Raw genomic sequence first — 15,560 nt, forward strand, 5'->3', positions numbered from 1 at the left:
CGCTTCGCTGGGAAAAGCCCTTGAAAACGCCTCGCGTGACGCCGGGTAGGAGGAAGGAAGTAAATAAATAAATAAAAAAGACGTAGAAATGTCGAGGAAAGAGGACGCAAGCGCCGTCAGCCGTGTCTTATGTCACAGTTATCCACGCCTGTTCCTCCCTTTCGCTCTCTCTCTCTCTCTCTTTGTCAGTCACTCTCGGATTCACTCTGGGGTCGTCGCTATTGTCACCGGCGCCTTTTTCTTACGTATATGCTTTGTTGCCGCGGCCGCAGCGTCTGTCGCGGTGTCGCGCGACCCGGGGTAACTTCCGCGTGACACGGAGGAAGTAACGGAGAAGGGTCTTCTTGGCTGACCCGTCTTCGAAGGCGAGAGTGGCACGGGAGGGACACAGTGAGCGCGTTCAACGGAAGAGGCAGGAAGTTTAATCCTTCGTGTTGGGGACATTAGGCGTCATGTGACCTCCGTCCCACCTTCACGCCCTCACGCCATCTTTCCGTGGGCTTTTATGCCGATTGTTGTTTAGCGTCTGAAAGCCGAAACGCCATTCCACCATTACACATTACACAAAACTTTAAAAAAAAATAACTGAAGGATTTTGAGGTAGGGCTAGGCTGTGCGCTAGTTGACTCAGGAAGGTAGGCTGTTCATGAGTTTGTTCAGTAGCTGATAAGTACGGGAGGCTTGATCACTGTCGGAGTTGTGCTGCGATTTCGCGTGATGCGAATTTCACCGCGACGAACCTCTAAATTGGCTGGCGCCATTTGGACGCATGCCGCAACCTTTCAAAAATGTGGGGCGAGGAAGTCACGTCGACGGGAGGTCTATATCGCTCCGTTCGCCGCATCCTTCATGCGCTGGCGTAGACAATCAACGAGGGCTGAGAAATTCATTCCCACGAAGAACATAAACTGCAGCATCATGTTACGGTGTACTAGTAATAAGGTGCCAGGGCTGTAAGCCGCCCTCTATAGGCTCTTCCATGCATTTACAAAATGTCAACAATGCACAAACTTGCGTAGCTTTTGACCTTATCTTATCCGCTGTCCTAGATCGTGAGCTGTCCTGTGTCTTTACGCTTCCTGCTGCTGCGCACACTGAATAATAATTGAAGGACGCCTGTACGATAGAACTGTGACTGTACGTGACGTTGAGGGTTACGAGTGTGTATGTTGGCGCTGGCGAGCCAAGTCACCAATTCGAGAAGTGCAGTGGGTAAAATGATCTGTCACACAATGACAGCGCGTGGGCGGTGGTATATACGCGTAGTTTCCATCACACGCACAGTGGCTTCAATTTTCAAACTCTGTTTACAAGCTGCGGGACAGATATAGCTTTCGATCACGAAACAACTGCAGGACTAACATCGCAACGCAGGTGCTACTACTTGGATGACGAGCCAGTGAACCTTGAAGGCGATCTTCTCACGCGGCTTTAGGAAAAGCGTCTGCTGAACAAAGCTTGCTCGACCTTACTAACAGCGTCCCGTGTGTACAGCCTAGCGGTGTGTCCGTGCAATTCGAGACAAGGCCCGGCGCGGTACTGAATAAACTTCCGCCACTGGAAGAGGGGCACTGTTGCGTTTCGCCTGCGACACGTGGTTTTGCCGGCGCGACTGCGGCGGGGCGGCAGACATTTTGGCCCGATCGTCGTCGCCGCAACACTCATCGCCAGGTGTTTCCAGGCGCGACTGCGGCGATGCGACCGCCTAGGGATCATCCTCGCATTCCAGTCATTGTGCCCGAAACAGGCGATGCCAAAGCAGGGATCTCATTCCAGTCATTGTGCCCGAAACAGGCGATGCCAAAGCAGGGACCATCCTCTCATTACAGTCATTGTGTCCGACCGGCAGCGCCACGACAGGGTGCTACGAGATCGTGCTCGACATGGTGCTACGGCATCGCTACGACAGTGTGCGTCACCATTAGCCCATTGTACATTCACGTGCTCGTCTTTTGAGGGGTTCCTTCTTGCCCTCAACTGCGAGAGTATAAAAACAGCTGCCCCCGGACGCCAAAAGGAGGGCTCCGATTTCTTCTGTTGAGTGAAGTGCTCTCCCGTCTCTCTACTTCGGTCAAACCTGACCACCAACTCTTTGCGATGTTAAAATAAACAAGTTGTTTCGTTGTTACCAGTCGACTCATGCTTTGCCGGGACCTTCGGATGCTTCCAGTTGTACCCCAGGCCGCCAGGCCAACGCTACCCTTGGGGCTTGCGACCCAGGTACAACCACGGGCGTCAGCGCCGAGTTCCCAACAGATCGTACCAGCAGTCCGATCCAAACAGCACCGTTAATGAAACATGCGGCCGCGCAAGGCGCCTGCTCCAGTGATCTGGAGGCCATCGACTTTCTATTCCAAACGACGCGGTAGCGCATGCGAATACGTGTGGCTAGAGAAGTTTCGGAAACGCCCATGCGGAGATAGATTAGTATGCACGTTACGGAACGCCGCGGGCTTCAGCGCGTATGCTAATCCGGATTCCCTATACGATACACCCACTGCTCTTCTTTGCGGCCTGTTGTTGCTACTTCCGCCACGCATTAGCCTGACCTACACATCCTTAAACAACCCGCTCGGCATGGCCTATAGCTACAAGAACGGGGAACAAGAGCTGTATGTATGCATACGTGTGGAGAACGGCTTCGGGTACCGCTCATTTGATCACCTGCGTGCGCCGCATCCCAGTTGCCCAAGTACATCCACCTTCGCACCTACAGATGTATACATTGCGGCGAGCGTAAGGCTCAGAAAGAAGGAACCGGGGTCTCGAGAACGTGGGGACAAGAGCCGGCTATCTTCTCGAACGAAGCGCCGGTCGTGATCCATATAATCCACGTGCACTTCAATCTCGCGCTCTTCCGCAAGCGTCGAACGCCCGCGGTCAGCTGGGAACGGGCTATCATGATACTCACCTGTGCTGTATACGTCGGCGCGTCTCTCGCTGCAGTGACCTCTTGCGAAGAAGGAACGAAGCGGTCGAGGGGTTAAGCGGCCCGGGAGTAGCCGCGAGCGGCTCCGCGTAGTCGAGGCGTGCGCATCAGCCGAGCAACGTGTAATAATCTTGCTCTTCTTTGGAACTCACGAGCGCGCACTCGAAACCGTATATAGGGCTCGCGATGGACGACTTCCTCGATTTCGTCGGGTGTGTTACATAGACAATGAGCAGCGCTGTTCGACTCGTCTCCATATATATATATACCTTCGGTGATCGCTTCGGATCTCGCGCGACAGGGATGTCCGTATATTTCTCGCGTGCGCGCGGGCGAGAGAGAGAAATAAGAAGAGAGATGCGGAATCTCGTCGGTTGCGTCAACGTTGGCCAACGCGCCATCCCTTTCCCGGAGTCGGCGACGGGGCTAGGCAGGCACCGCCGTTGCTCACCTCTGCGATCCGCTCGGGAGAGCGCGTCTCGACCGATAATTGCCGTCGGAGAGAACGCGACGCGCGCACGACACCAGAAGGGGTCGCGACCCGCCCCTGGCTTCGGAAGGTGTACAGATGTGCGTACACGTATGGCGTTGCGCGCGCCATAACAACCTCGTGACGTCGAAGGCGCTGCATGATTCCGCTTTTTTTTTTCTTGTTTCTACTCTTCCGCAGCTTCGGTTCGTTCTCTCGCCGATGCGACGACGATGGCTTGAAGAGTCGTCTCTTGCCCGCGGGCCTGTGTAGCGCGTGAGTCAGTGTGAACTAATGAATCACGGCGAGTCTCTTAGTCTGCGGGTGGCGGAGTGATTAGGTGCAGTCTCTTGGGGCAACGATAGCAAACAATGTAGTGTCGGCGCTAGTAGGTGCCAGCCTCGACGAGGAATCGATTGCGGTCTTGGCGTCGCGAATTGGCCTGCGGTGGGCCAAGAGCAAACGGGATGATATATAGTTGCCTGTTGCTCGAGATCAAAAAACAGCCGTGAAAGCGTGTAAGCTTCGTGCAAAAGCGGGGTCGGTGAGACGTGTTTCAGCGTTCTCAGCACGGAGATTTCGACGGCGGAAGAAACAGTAGGGCGGCGCGAATGTTAGAAACTTTCGAATGGCGGATCGAACGCCCGATTCGATGACGGAAGTCTTCGAATCAAATAATCTCTCTACCCAAATGCGAGTATTTTTTCGAATAGGTTTAGAATATTTCAGAATCGTCAACTGGTGCTCAATCACACATAAAATTTGAGCGACAGCACCATAAATTTCATCCCCGCGGTCAGGTTAGGAAAAAACACGAGAAGCTACGTAATGCAACCGGCTCACGGATCAAGGAGCCAGGCTTCAGCGGCTAAACCGCGATCGTTCATATCCTCCGAATAGGGGCTTGCAATAAGCACTTCTTCATAACGTGCGACGTGATGACAGAAACTAGCTAACGTTATTAATAATAGGATGTGGACATTAGTCCCTATCAAACAATCTCATATGACACGTGTGACACGTATCCAATAATCTCGTGTGATCGTATGAGAACATGTATGATTCATCTGTATTCTCATATGATCATACGAGATTATTGGATGTGTGTCATACGATATATTTTGCTAGGGTGTTTTAAGGTAACGTTGAAAGCAGCTGTTCATTATTCGAAAACTATAATAACTGTACTCAGTATTCGGTTAGATTCGCTTCTGGCGCTATTCGATTCGCATTTGATTCGGTTATTCGGTCTCAAACGTCGCTATTCGCACGTCTCTGATCAATATCGCCGAATAAAATGCGGAAAACATATAAGCCCTAACTTTGGCATCGAGGCGGCAACAGGAGTAGCCTGCATCGACGAAGATGCCAACACTTCCACAGCGAGCACGAACAACAAGAAAAAGAGTATTGTGCTATGTGAGGCGTTTACCAAAGTTGTAGAAGGTTTCACTGCTTTGTTTACCGACAACACGCGAACTAACTAGCTCGTCAATGCGTGTCTTCGAAGGTACCACAAGTGCGCACAGTCAACCACAAAATCTTAGGGAACACAAAATCTGAAAAAAAAAAGCTGAATATCGGCGCAGACTCAAAACGCAGCCTAGTATTCACATTTACAGCCTCTACCAGTAAACGCGAACAGCACTGTGATATTCGGTTTTATTGATTACGGTTACAGGCTGCTGAGAAATCCCTGCTGAAATCCCATGGTCTGTAAAATTTTGCAGTTGACTGCACAGCAGTGTAGTATTTCATGTAGTTCATTCATAATCTCCATCAGATCTTGATCGCCATCCCTCTTCCACCCCCACTCAAACGCTGCTGTTGTGGTCTTTGCAGTGACATAGCCAGGAATTTTTTGTAGGAGGACACATGTTTGAATAGGGGAAAGGGTCAAGGCAGACGGGTGTTGTCGACCATCGTTTCATGCCAGGTATCCCTAAGCACAAAAAAATTGAGGAGGTGGAGGGCAGTGGTTGCACGTCCCCCCCCCCCCCTTCAGCCTTCCTCCCCCCCAACGGCGCGACGTCTCTGGAACTTTGTACTTCTTGCTTTTTAGTAGAGCCTTTCAGAGTAGCGGCATTGAAGAGATTGTTCGCATACGTCATGCCGAAATTGGCTCCATGCAGCTATTAAAAATAGTATATAGTGCCGACCACATTGTGGGCTCATTTTCCTTTTTAATTTGTGTGTTGTTTATTCTTTCGTGTGAAAACAGTCTAAGCGCTTGCTGCATGTTCATCTCGCGTAATTATTGCTTCACGTTCACCGTGGAACGGTTCGGCGAAACGCGCGATACTATAGATTAAGAGGAGACCAACATTTTGGGAAAATATTAGGTATCAGGTGATCGGAATGCGCTAAATGAGTAACATAAACGTTGTTCGTGATTCATAATTGGTTTATGTGGCGATCACAACTTTTATGCAATATGTATAATTCTGTTCTGTACTTGCAGTGCATTACATGTGTTGTGTGTTATGGCTGTTCTAAATATCTGACTTTATGTATGCGTACGTGGACTGAACTAATGCACAGAACTTTGCGACTCATGTATTGTTGGACTGTATATTTTTTATTCATTCATTGTTCTACTGAGTGCCATATTTCGTGTCGCTATTCTCCCTTTCTACGCAAATTTATTTCCTTTGCCAAGTGACAAGGAGTAGCCGGTGCCACCATAAAGGCGCCAACCTCTCCTAATATTCACTTCAATAAAAAAAAAAAAAAGCAGCAGCTCCCTGCACGACGTCACTCGGTCATTTGCGCTCGCTTTTCCTCTCCGACACTTTCCACTTCTTCCAGCCATTCACCAGGCCACTTACCCACTCAGCCACGACTTCTGCCGTCCCCTAGAACTTGCGTATCTATCTCTCTGAGAGACCACATCAGCAGGTCAAGTCATCGAGCTATACCGTAAAGACTTGACGAATGTCACCCAGTCACCGCGATCAATCGGGAAGCCAGCGCACACAACGAGGAATCTCGGCTAGTGAAACGACGTTGCGGCTGTCAAGCAGTGCGAAGTAATCCAGTCTTCATCGCCAGTCGAAGCTATACAGCTCGTGATGAGAGATGTGCAGTTCCAGTGTCCGTTCCGGCGGGGAGTCTGCGCGAGCGAGCTGACGGCATCGATCTTTCTTGAGCGACAGCTGACCAGCCGCTACATGCGTCCACTTTGGCCACGTGATTCAATTGAACACCGCGCCGCCATCTGCTGCGCTAGACGGGAGCCGCAATAGTCGTTCGCGGTCCATCACGTGATGACGCGAGCTTCGACGCAGCAACGAATCGTCAGACGGCGGTAGAACGCGAAGTAATATCTCATCTTTCGGGTCACGCACTCTGAGCTTACGCAGAAAAGAGCTCGTACCTGTTATACTATATCAACAATACCCTCAGTCGTGGACTCTGGGCTTTCGCCGGATGCGTAGCTTCCGGGTCGCGTTCGCAACCTGTCGGCTTAACCGCTACAGTCCTCGTGCACTAGCTTTGGAGCCGCTCCGTGTACATTGTCTGCAGCGTCGAGTGTTGCACCGTTTACAATTCAATACAAGGAAAGTACTGACAAGCCACTTTGCAAGAATAACTGCTTATTACACGAGTAACTCCACTTTCGAGGGTCATCGTACCCGGCGATGGAGTATGTTCACATTTAATTGGCCATAAGGCAGAGCAAAACACATGTGCGCCACAGGGCTGTCTACGAGTACTCTTCGAAAGTGAAGCCAAATATGGAGCGAGCATTTACTGCCGCACAAACTAGCTTGCGACGCAGATTGTACACTCTGAGCGTCTAACGGACCCGCGTGGCGGCGCGCTCTCGTCGAAATGAGGTGCTATGCCCACACTACAACCGATTCGCCGGGCCACTCGTAAAGTGCGTGTCAGAGTGCGTCTGATGACGGCCACGATCGAGGAAGAGGCAAGTGGAGCCTCTGTCCCGCGTAGGTCAACTGTGCAGCCCTTCGCAAGCGCGAAAGTGAAAACAAACAAGAAATGCGAAGCGGACAAAGCAAAACAAAAAAAAAATGGAGAGGCTTTAGCGAAGCTCATGACGGCATGACGGCGGCCCCCATCGGGTCACCCCTCGCAAAGGCCACTGCGCAGCAGCGCCCAGTCGCGCGTTCTCGGCCGAGCGGAAGCGGTAGGAGGAAGCGCTCGAAATAGCCGCGGCGACGGCGCGCTTCCTTCCGCGTGGCGCAGCCGTCGCCGACGACGACGCCGTCTCGTCCGAGGTCGCGACGGGGTCACGTTTCACCCCCCCCCCCCTCCCTTAACCCCCCCCGCACACACACTCCGTCCCCTCGCACACCTGTTGCCCGTACCTCGCCGGCCGGCCCAGAAATCCCTCTCCTCCCCGTCGGCGGTGGTGGCGGCCGGACAGGGTGGAACACGATGACTGCGCAGAACTATCATCGTTTGGCCGCCGGAGCGAGTTAGGGCGAACACGTGCGCCGTGTGTGTGTGTGTGTGTGTGTGTGTGTGTGTGTGTGTGTGTGTGTGTGTGTGTGTGTGTGTGTGTGTGTGTGTGTGATGACGATAACACGAGGGGGAAAATGAGTTCCCCGCCTTCCCGTTCCGGGAAGCTGTCGAAAAAGGAAAAGAAGTCCCCATCCAAGGTTGGACACCGCGTCCATTGTGCGCACGCCGCGGTGCCGCCATCCTACTTGTCGTCGTCACTGTAGTTGTAGTCGTCATCGTGGCGCAGTAATAGTCGTTGCTATTCTCCTTGTGGTAGCGCTGCCGTTGTCGTTTCGTCCATATATGTCATCGAACTGGTTAACACTGTTCTGGGGCGCTATACAGGTTGTTCCGAGTTTGTCGCTCGGCAGAGTTGTTGCTCGCCGGCATTCAGTGAACAAAGATAGAGCGCAACACGCGAAAAAGAAAGATAATAAAATGTCGAGATACAGCCACGTATGCCAACACGAGCGCACCCTGCGCATGCCGATTTCTCGTTTCAAACAAATGAGACTGGGCAATGCTACTCGTCAGCGCCGCGTATTGTTATCAACGCGATATCGCAACAGCGTGACTGTCCGGCTATATATCCACACACTCGGCGCAAGCCGCTCGCGACGCCTTAATATGGGGCGCGTCGCGCTTGTATTTCATCTTTCGGACACTATCTGTCTGTCCGCCGTTCCCTCGACGTAACAACGCAAAGTGTAATACATTGCAAATTATTTTTAAAGCGCATTCGGTGCACATATTGCACATATTGAAATGCTTATAAACTACCACGAAGCGCGTCATAAAAATACACCAGAAAACGTTTTTTTCTATAGCTTATTGCACCGGTTATGCACTGGGTGGAACGATAAACAAATCTAAGACGTCACCAGTGATTTGACCACGTGACTCCTTCTTTTTCGGCCACCCACGAGGCAACACCAATGCCATGACAACTCACGAGTGAATCTAGATAAGGCAATGATACTGGAGGCGTGCCGACTGTTCAACGTTATGTCTTGGGACACCATTAGCGCCTTCATTTGAGGGCGTCGCACCCGAACCTTGAAACCCGGACCTTCCGGCACAGCACATCTGGATGGCATTTGAAGTTCTTCTCAGAGCGGCCTTTCTTCTTTTATGTCTCGCAATAGTAACGCTCGTCGAAGCGTGTCATTCAAGTTCACTTCAACCTGGAGTCATCACCTTCGAATTAGTTTACACTCGACGTCGCACGGGAATGGAGGGGGGCAGACATGCTTTCTCTTGTCACGTAACAACGGCAAGTGTGTGCCTTCTTTGCGCATTACTGCACGGATTTAAATAAACCGTGAAGGCTTAATTTGCTGCGGCCAGAGGGCGCACAACAGGCCGAGCAGGCCCCCGGATCGCGCCCCAACAAATGCTGTGCACGGTTCATCGGTCCTTCTCTTTTCTTTCCCGCCAAGGAGGAAGACGCGCCCTGATTCGTTCGCGGTACAGTGACTGTCGTGAGACCATATAAAGTACGGAGGGAGAGGGCACTCGGCGGCGGCCGACGGAGGAGGGATGTCTTTTTCGGCAGTGCATTATAATATAGAGGTGCGCGCGCGCTCGACAAAGAAGGGCTTGAGGAGAGCGTCCACGTCGCGATTGCCGTTATCGATGCCATCAATATGTCAGACCATAACACGGAGTTGGGCGTTCTGACAAAAGCAGGAAGGGGAAAAAAAATAAAGACGCCCCAGCGCTGCGTTGAATAGTCCTGTTTCGGCGAAATGGGCGGCTGTCAGGGGTCGCGCGTAAGTGTCGACCGATATAATGTTCTTCGAGAATAGACCGATGCGCATCGGCCGTGTAGAGGAGTTAGGCTGGGGCTGTTGCGAGCACGCCGTGAGAAGCAGGATGATCAAGCAGAGGAGCGAGGTCCATTCCTGTTTTTTTTTTTCATTTTTTGTTTAGGACGGTACACGAAGCGCACGTTCTGACTCTTCTGCGTACACGCCTGAATGTTATGTGTGCGTCCGCATGCATGCTCTTGTTTATGTGCGTGTTTGTTTGTTTGTTTGTTTGTTTGTTTGTTTGTTTGTTTGTTTGTTTGACCAACGACATGGTTAATAAAAACGATCAATAGACATGGTCAATCAGCACACACGGCGTCTGGAATACCCATGAAATTCGACCAATGCTCGTGAATACGATAAGGCGACCACGAAAAAGCATGAAAACGAGGAAGATGATGATGATTGCTCATTCACGACTAGTTTTTATTCTCTACCCGCCGCTGTAGTTTAGTGAATATGGCGTTGCGCTGCTGAGCTCGAAGTCGCGGGCTCGAGTCCCGCTGCGGCGGCCGCATCTCGGTGTGGGCGAATTAAATGAAAAACAAAATAAGCTGCCAGTGCACTGGGATTTAGGTGCACGCTCAAGAACCCCATGTAGTCGAAAAACAAAAGTCCGAGTTTCGGCCGAAAGGCAAAGCATTGGTTGCGATAGCAAATTAGCAGACAGCAATACGAAGTAAGGATAGTACCTTTATCGGCAGTATCAACTTGTCAATATTCGCTTGCTAACTAAATTGACAAGCACGGTGTCAGTGCACACAGCAAACATGAACACATCGCACTCGATGACCGCTGACATTCGCTGTCAAAGCGCTGGCGTTAGGGAGCGCGGTCGCAGCAGCGAGCGAAGTCACCTTCGTGCTGTGTATCGCTTCAACGCAAACTGGGCGCCCAGAACACACAGCACGCACAAAGGTACGAGCCGTCGACACTCCTAGCACCTGCCTCCCCCCCCCCCCCTAACGCAGATCGCTTTCAAGATACGGCCGGGCGCAGCCGCCACATACGCAGTTGCAGCCGCAGTAGAACGCCCCCCTCCCCTTCCCTGCCCTCCGCCTGTGCCTTGCAACGTTGGGTGCCTCGCGCGCGACGGAAGATGGCGCGCTGCCTCCCCGCCTTCCTCCCTTTCTCGCGGGCGAGGTTGAGCCGCAGTCGTCTAAACAGTCGTCCGCTCCCCTTATACGCTTTCACTCGCATATACAGCGTAGGGCGCCGGGCGACGGTGTTATCGCCTTGGACTTTATAGGGAAGATCACGGTGACGCCGACGCCGGGAATGTCCATATAAGTGCTATCGCAGTAAAAGAATCTGGAGCCCCCCCTACGGCGTGCCTCGTAAATCAGATCGTGCTTTCGGCCCGCAAAATCGTATAGAGTTTTTTTTTTTTCAACGTTCTGATTCTGGAAGGCAGACGAATATATACAGCCTTGTCATTCAGACATGCGCTGAAGCAGCAGCGGATCGTCTGCAGGCGTGCTATTTAAGGTGTCTACTAATCTCATCATATTCGCTTTTTTTAAGTTAAGAGATGTGTCGCTGTTGCATTCTGAGCGACTCCAATGTGATTCACGAACGTGGTTTCGACTCGCCTAACAACTTGCTTTTCGGCGAATGCGTAGGACGTCCTATCGTTTACAGTCGGGGACTGAAGTTCCACAGAGCGCGGGTGTCGCTTAAAGAAAAGTGAATTCCTCAGTGGCCTAGACATGTCACCTGAAGCTGAGAAATGCACCTTGACTTTGACATCCGGCACCGCGGACCGCACGATCACATCAGCGTAGGCACCTATAAGTGTTTCCACGGTGGTCGAACAAAGGACGTCTCGGCTGGGGTCATTGTTTCGACAATGGGAAATTGTCTTCGTCTGGACAGCGTCTGCTTTACTTGGCCGCGCAGTTATACCCCCGCGGACGCTCCATTGGCTACGATGTTGCGTTACTGAGCTCAGGTCGTGGGTTTGATGGCGGCCTTGGCTGCCGCATTTCGATGGGGGCGGAATTCAGTAAACGCTGGTTTACTTGCATTTAGGTGCACGTTAAAGAACCACAAGTGGTCAAAATTAATACTTGGTCCCCCGCTACGGCTTACCTCACAATCAAATCGTGGTTTTTGGCACGTAATGGTCGCAGAATTGAATGTTCTTTTTTTTTTTTCAAATTGGCCGCACAGCGGTTGCCCTGTCGTGTACATAGTCCAATTTCGTCAGGACGTTGGCTACAGCCTGGGGTAGCCCTTGTTCGATCACCACTTGGTCAGCACGTGACAAAATTCTGGTAAGCACACGCGACTGTGCAAGCCCACGCCTTGCTGCCTGGCAGTAGCATGTATTTGGAAGCAGATGTAGTTTGTCTAAGACGTTAGAACGGAAGTACAGCCATGGCCACTGTGTGCGTCTTGATTTTGATCGAGCGGCCGTGGCACTACAGACTTGCCAAAGGAACATTCAACACGTGAAAATTCAGTACAACTCAGTAACTTCCTTGCACCTTTAAGAACTTGAGTGTCGTGCAGTGTAACCATGCTATCTTTGTAAAGATATTTCTTAAGTGTACTCGGAAAATCAAAGTATTCAATGCTGTGACAAACAGTATACCTGCTAAAGTGTGCCTATTAAAGCCTGCCTCTTCCGCCTTTCCCATTTTCACGCTCACATGGCCGGACAGCGGCCACGCCGCAGGCTGATTGGCCACCTTTTCACAGACCGTGTTTCTCTCTCTGCGCGCGCAAAGGAATGTCAGCTGCAGTCCCCCTCGCGAACAACAAAGAGCATTCCAGCCACGTGCACTTCGCTCACCTCGCGTATGCCCATCGCTTCCTCGTCTATCGCATGCCTCCCCCCCCCCCCCACAACTTTGCTATTCGGAGTCGCGCCTCGCACGCTTTCGAGAGTGCGTCTCCGTCTCTCGCTCGGCCATTTATCCTATACGCTTACTAAAAACAGACTGCCTCCGGCGCGTCGCAAGTGTGCCGTTCGTGGTCGCTTCCGTCCTCGCCCATACCCATCGATACAGTAAGGCGCGCATTCTCTTCGTAGCGAAGCGGATTCGCGGCCGACACGTCGCCGTACTTCTTTTTTTAAAGCGACGCATTCTTCGACTCTTCCTTCGACTTTCCCACTACTGCTGCTGCTGCTGTCCGGCACACCGCGTCGAGGGCTCGTTCAGAGCGCGTATATACGTGAGAGGAGCGAGTCAGAGAGGAAAGGCGACGCGAGACTCGTTTTGCCACAATGCGATGTGTCATGTGAAGCAATGACTACGCTCGACCTTCTCGGAGGTTATGAAGTATGGCGCACAACAACGCCTCAAGAAAACACCTCTCGCTGTATGCGCTGTCGCGGACAAACAGCAATGGTGGACGCAAGGTAACGCTTAACATCAAATCAACACTCTCGTGTTAGACTAAACGTTGAAGGAATTAAGCTTTAGCCGTCGACGTCACCGCCAGTTATCGTCGCTCACAGCATCCACCACGGAAAGCTCCGCTTGCATAGATTCCCACAGTGCGTGGGATCTGCATAACTTTTTTTTTGCGTTGTTTGTTTGTCCCTTGTGGCATGGGTGGTGCTATGCGCCGTGGCAATTATTCCATGCCCACTCCCCGAAGCTTGTACCCTGGCATGTATACGCGTAAACGCTATATGTGCAAAGGGATACCAAGTGTCGCAAATGTGAACGCATAGTGCCGAATTCGTCCAGATCCGGCATACGCCCGTGTGCGTCGAACTCAGGTGCATTCGACGCAAGATTGAGAGGATCGAATAAATAATGGAGGGTGTGGACAGAGTGTTCCCGCGGTGCTTGAGCAATGAAGTATATATATATATATATATATATATATATATATATATATATATATATATATATATATATACCAACGACAATTGGGGCACCGCTAAAGCTTGCAGCATGAGCAGAGTCTGAAATTCGTTTGTTGATGGAACCTTTCAGCAGGTAAGCCTGTCGATACGCACATGAGTTGTTACAGTCGACGAAAATTTGCGACGTAGACTACTCTGTCTCAATTCCTGTATGTGAACGGAAAACAATCATTGATTTGTTTCGGTGCTTCTCTTGTTCTTTTTTTTTTATGTGAAGGTCATATCGTTGTTTTTTGGCACGTAATGTCTCAGAATTCAATTCTCAAAAAATTGGCTTAGGGCATACATGGGTATTGGATTTCGTGTTTCTTCATGTTCAAACACGCACACACACACGCACGACTTTCTAGGAATAGATACCATAGCCAACCAAGGTTACGGAATCCTGTGCGAATACCGCATACAACACAATTACAAGTGGAGGAGAGCTGGCGCACATTTCACTGGGGCACATTTCAGAAAGACACCAACCCTATAGCCTATGTGATACTTCTTATTTCTCCTTGGTTAACCGCCTTACATTTCCCTCTTTACTTCTCCCTCTCTCTATCTTTCCGATTTTCTGACCATCGCTATCTTGCAGTGGTCTCGTTGTAGTATGCTCATGCATTCCGGTTTTCTCTCCTACTGTCTTTGACTTAGTAACTACTAAGTAATCGTCGTGTACTCAACGAAGGACGATCTCCTCCGGCGATCATGGCGACATCGCTTTCCATTGTACGCCTATCTTACTTAATCGCACATAAATTACAATTAGCCTGCGAAACGGAGATCCTGCTCTCGAGACCGCATTGTTGCCACTTGTTGAGCCAACAAGCTAATTTGAATAAATGCTCTCGCGTTCGTTTGGCTAAGTATGTTTTTCTTCTGTCTTTCCTTATTTCTTTCGGTTCATTCTTTCTTTTCTTTTTTTGAGCTGCACTGTGGGCCATGGTCTGTCTCGGTCACCGCGACACAAGCGATGCCTTCGTTCCGCTGCGTTCCCCTTAAAGCCGCCGGACGTGTTTATTTTGTTTTCACATTTCTCAGTATACGTCCGGCACTTGTCACGTGAAAGTCGCTCGCGCTTAATTCTCTAATCAGTGAGACCACCGCTTCCCCATTGCTCTTTCCAAAGCAGAGACGAATAATAATTAGCAATCTACCGCCTAGAACGCTGGGAAAACTCGCAGCCGTATGACGTAACGGCGGCGATCCTACGCGTACGCGTGTGTGAGGCGGAAAGAAACGGCTTTTTTTTTTTTTTTTTGCTCGGCTCGCACAAATCGCACAGCAGCGATTTCTCAGCGCACTGAACCCGAAACACCCCGGGGGAGACAGCAACAGCACGGCCGACAACTTCGAAGTTGATGTTGCCCTCGCTTCGGTTCGTTGACTGCCGGGAACGCGAAGCTATGTGTTTGTGTCTGCGTCGAAGTGGAAGATTTTTTTTTTTTTTTACTCCGTGCGAATAAACGGCGCAGGCGTATGCGCTGCGCAGAACTTTCCTCGTCGTATTCCCCGCGAACAAGGACTGTCGCGCGCGTACTCAATTTTTGTTGCGTGCAGCGGTCACAAAATAAAAAAAAAAAATGGCTCGCAATGCGTTTCTACAGCTGTCAGCTTTCCTGACACGGGCACGAATGCACGGATCAATCAAAATCCGTTGCGTGCAGTTGTCGGGTCATGCAGTGTGGAACATTACTTACTGGCACTTTATTCGGCATTCGAAAGATTTCGATAGGCATAGCGTGAGCGTCCCTTTATTATTTTTTTTCCTCCCGTTTAGACAAGTAATTATTTTGCCGACAGGTGGCACATTTGCTTTGTCGTGAGGTCCGCAGTTGAAGGGGCCCAGAGAGCACCAGCTTGCAGCAATTGCATTATAATTCATTGATTTGCGAAACTGAACGGTGCAAGCGCATCAGCTAGCTGTAGCCACGCGATGGTAACCCTGATATCACTCCGCTCCTAGCAAATCGAAGTGCGATGCGTTAATTACTTAAAATTGAAGTAAAAATA

The 15,560-nt window shown here is 50.9% G+C and overlaps 1 protein-coding gene across 2 annotated transcripts in view; it reads right to left on the minus strand.

Moving 5' to 3' along the window:
* LOC142557188 (peroxidase-like) overlaps nt 1-15,560 on the minus strand; it is a 131,512-nt gene that overhangs the window by 49,175 nt on the left and 66,777 nt on the right. Inside the window, exon 1 of one of the 2 annotated variants that reach the window (XM_075668869.1) lies at nt 2,912-3,198. The exons of the other annotated variant lie outside the window; for it this stretch is intronic. The gene's annotated coding sequence lies outside the window, so the exon portion shown is untranslated. Of the gene's footprint in view, nt 1-2,911; nt 3,199-15,560 lie in introns of those variants that run through there. 2 annotated transcript variants of the gene reach the window in all.

The sequence above is a fragment of the Dermacentor variabilis genome, chromosome 9 (genome assembly GCF_050947875.1).
Source record: "Dermacentor variabilis isolate Ectoservices chromosome 9, ASM5094787v1, whole genome shotgun sequence".
NCBI lineage: Eukaryota > Metazoa > Arthropoda > Arachnida > Ixodida > Ixodidae > Dermacentor > Dermacentor variabilis.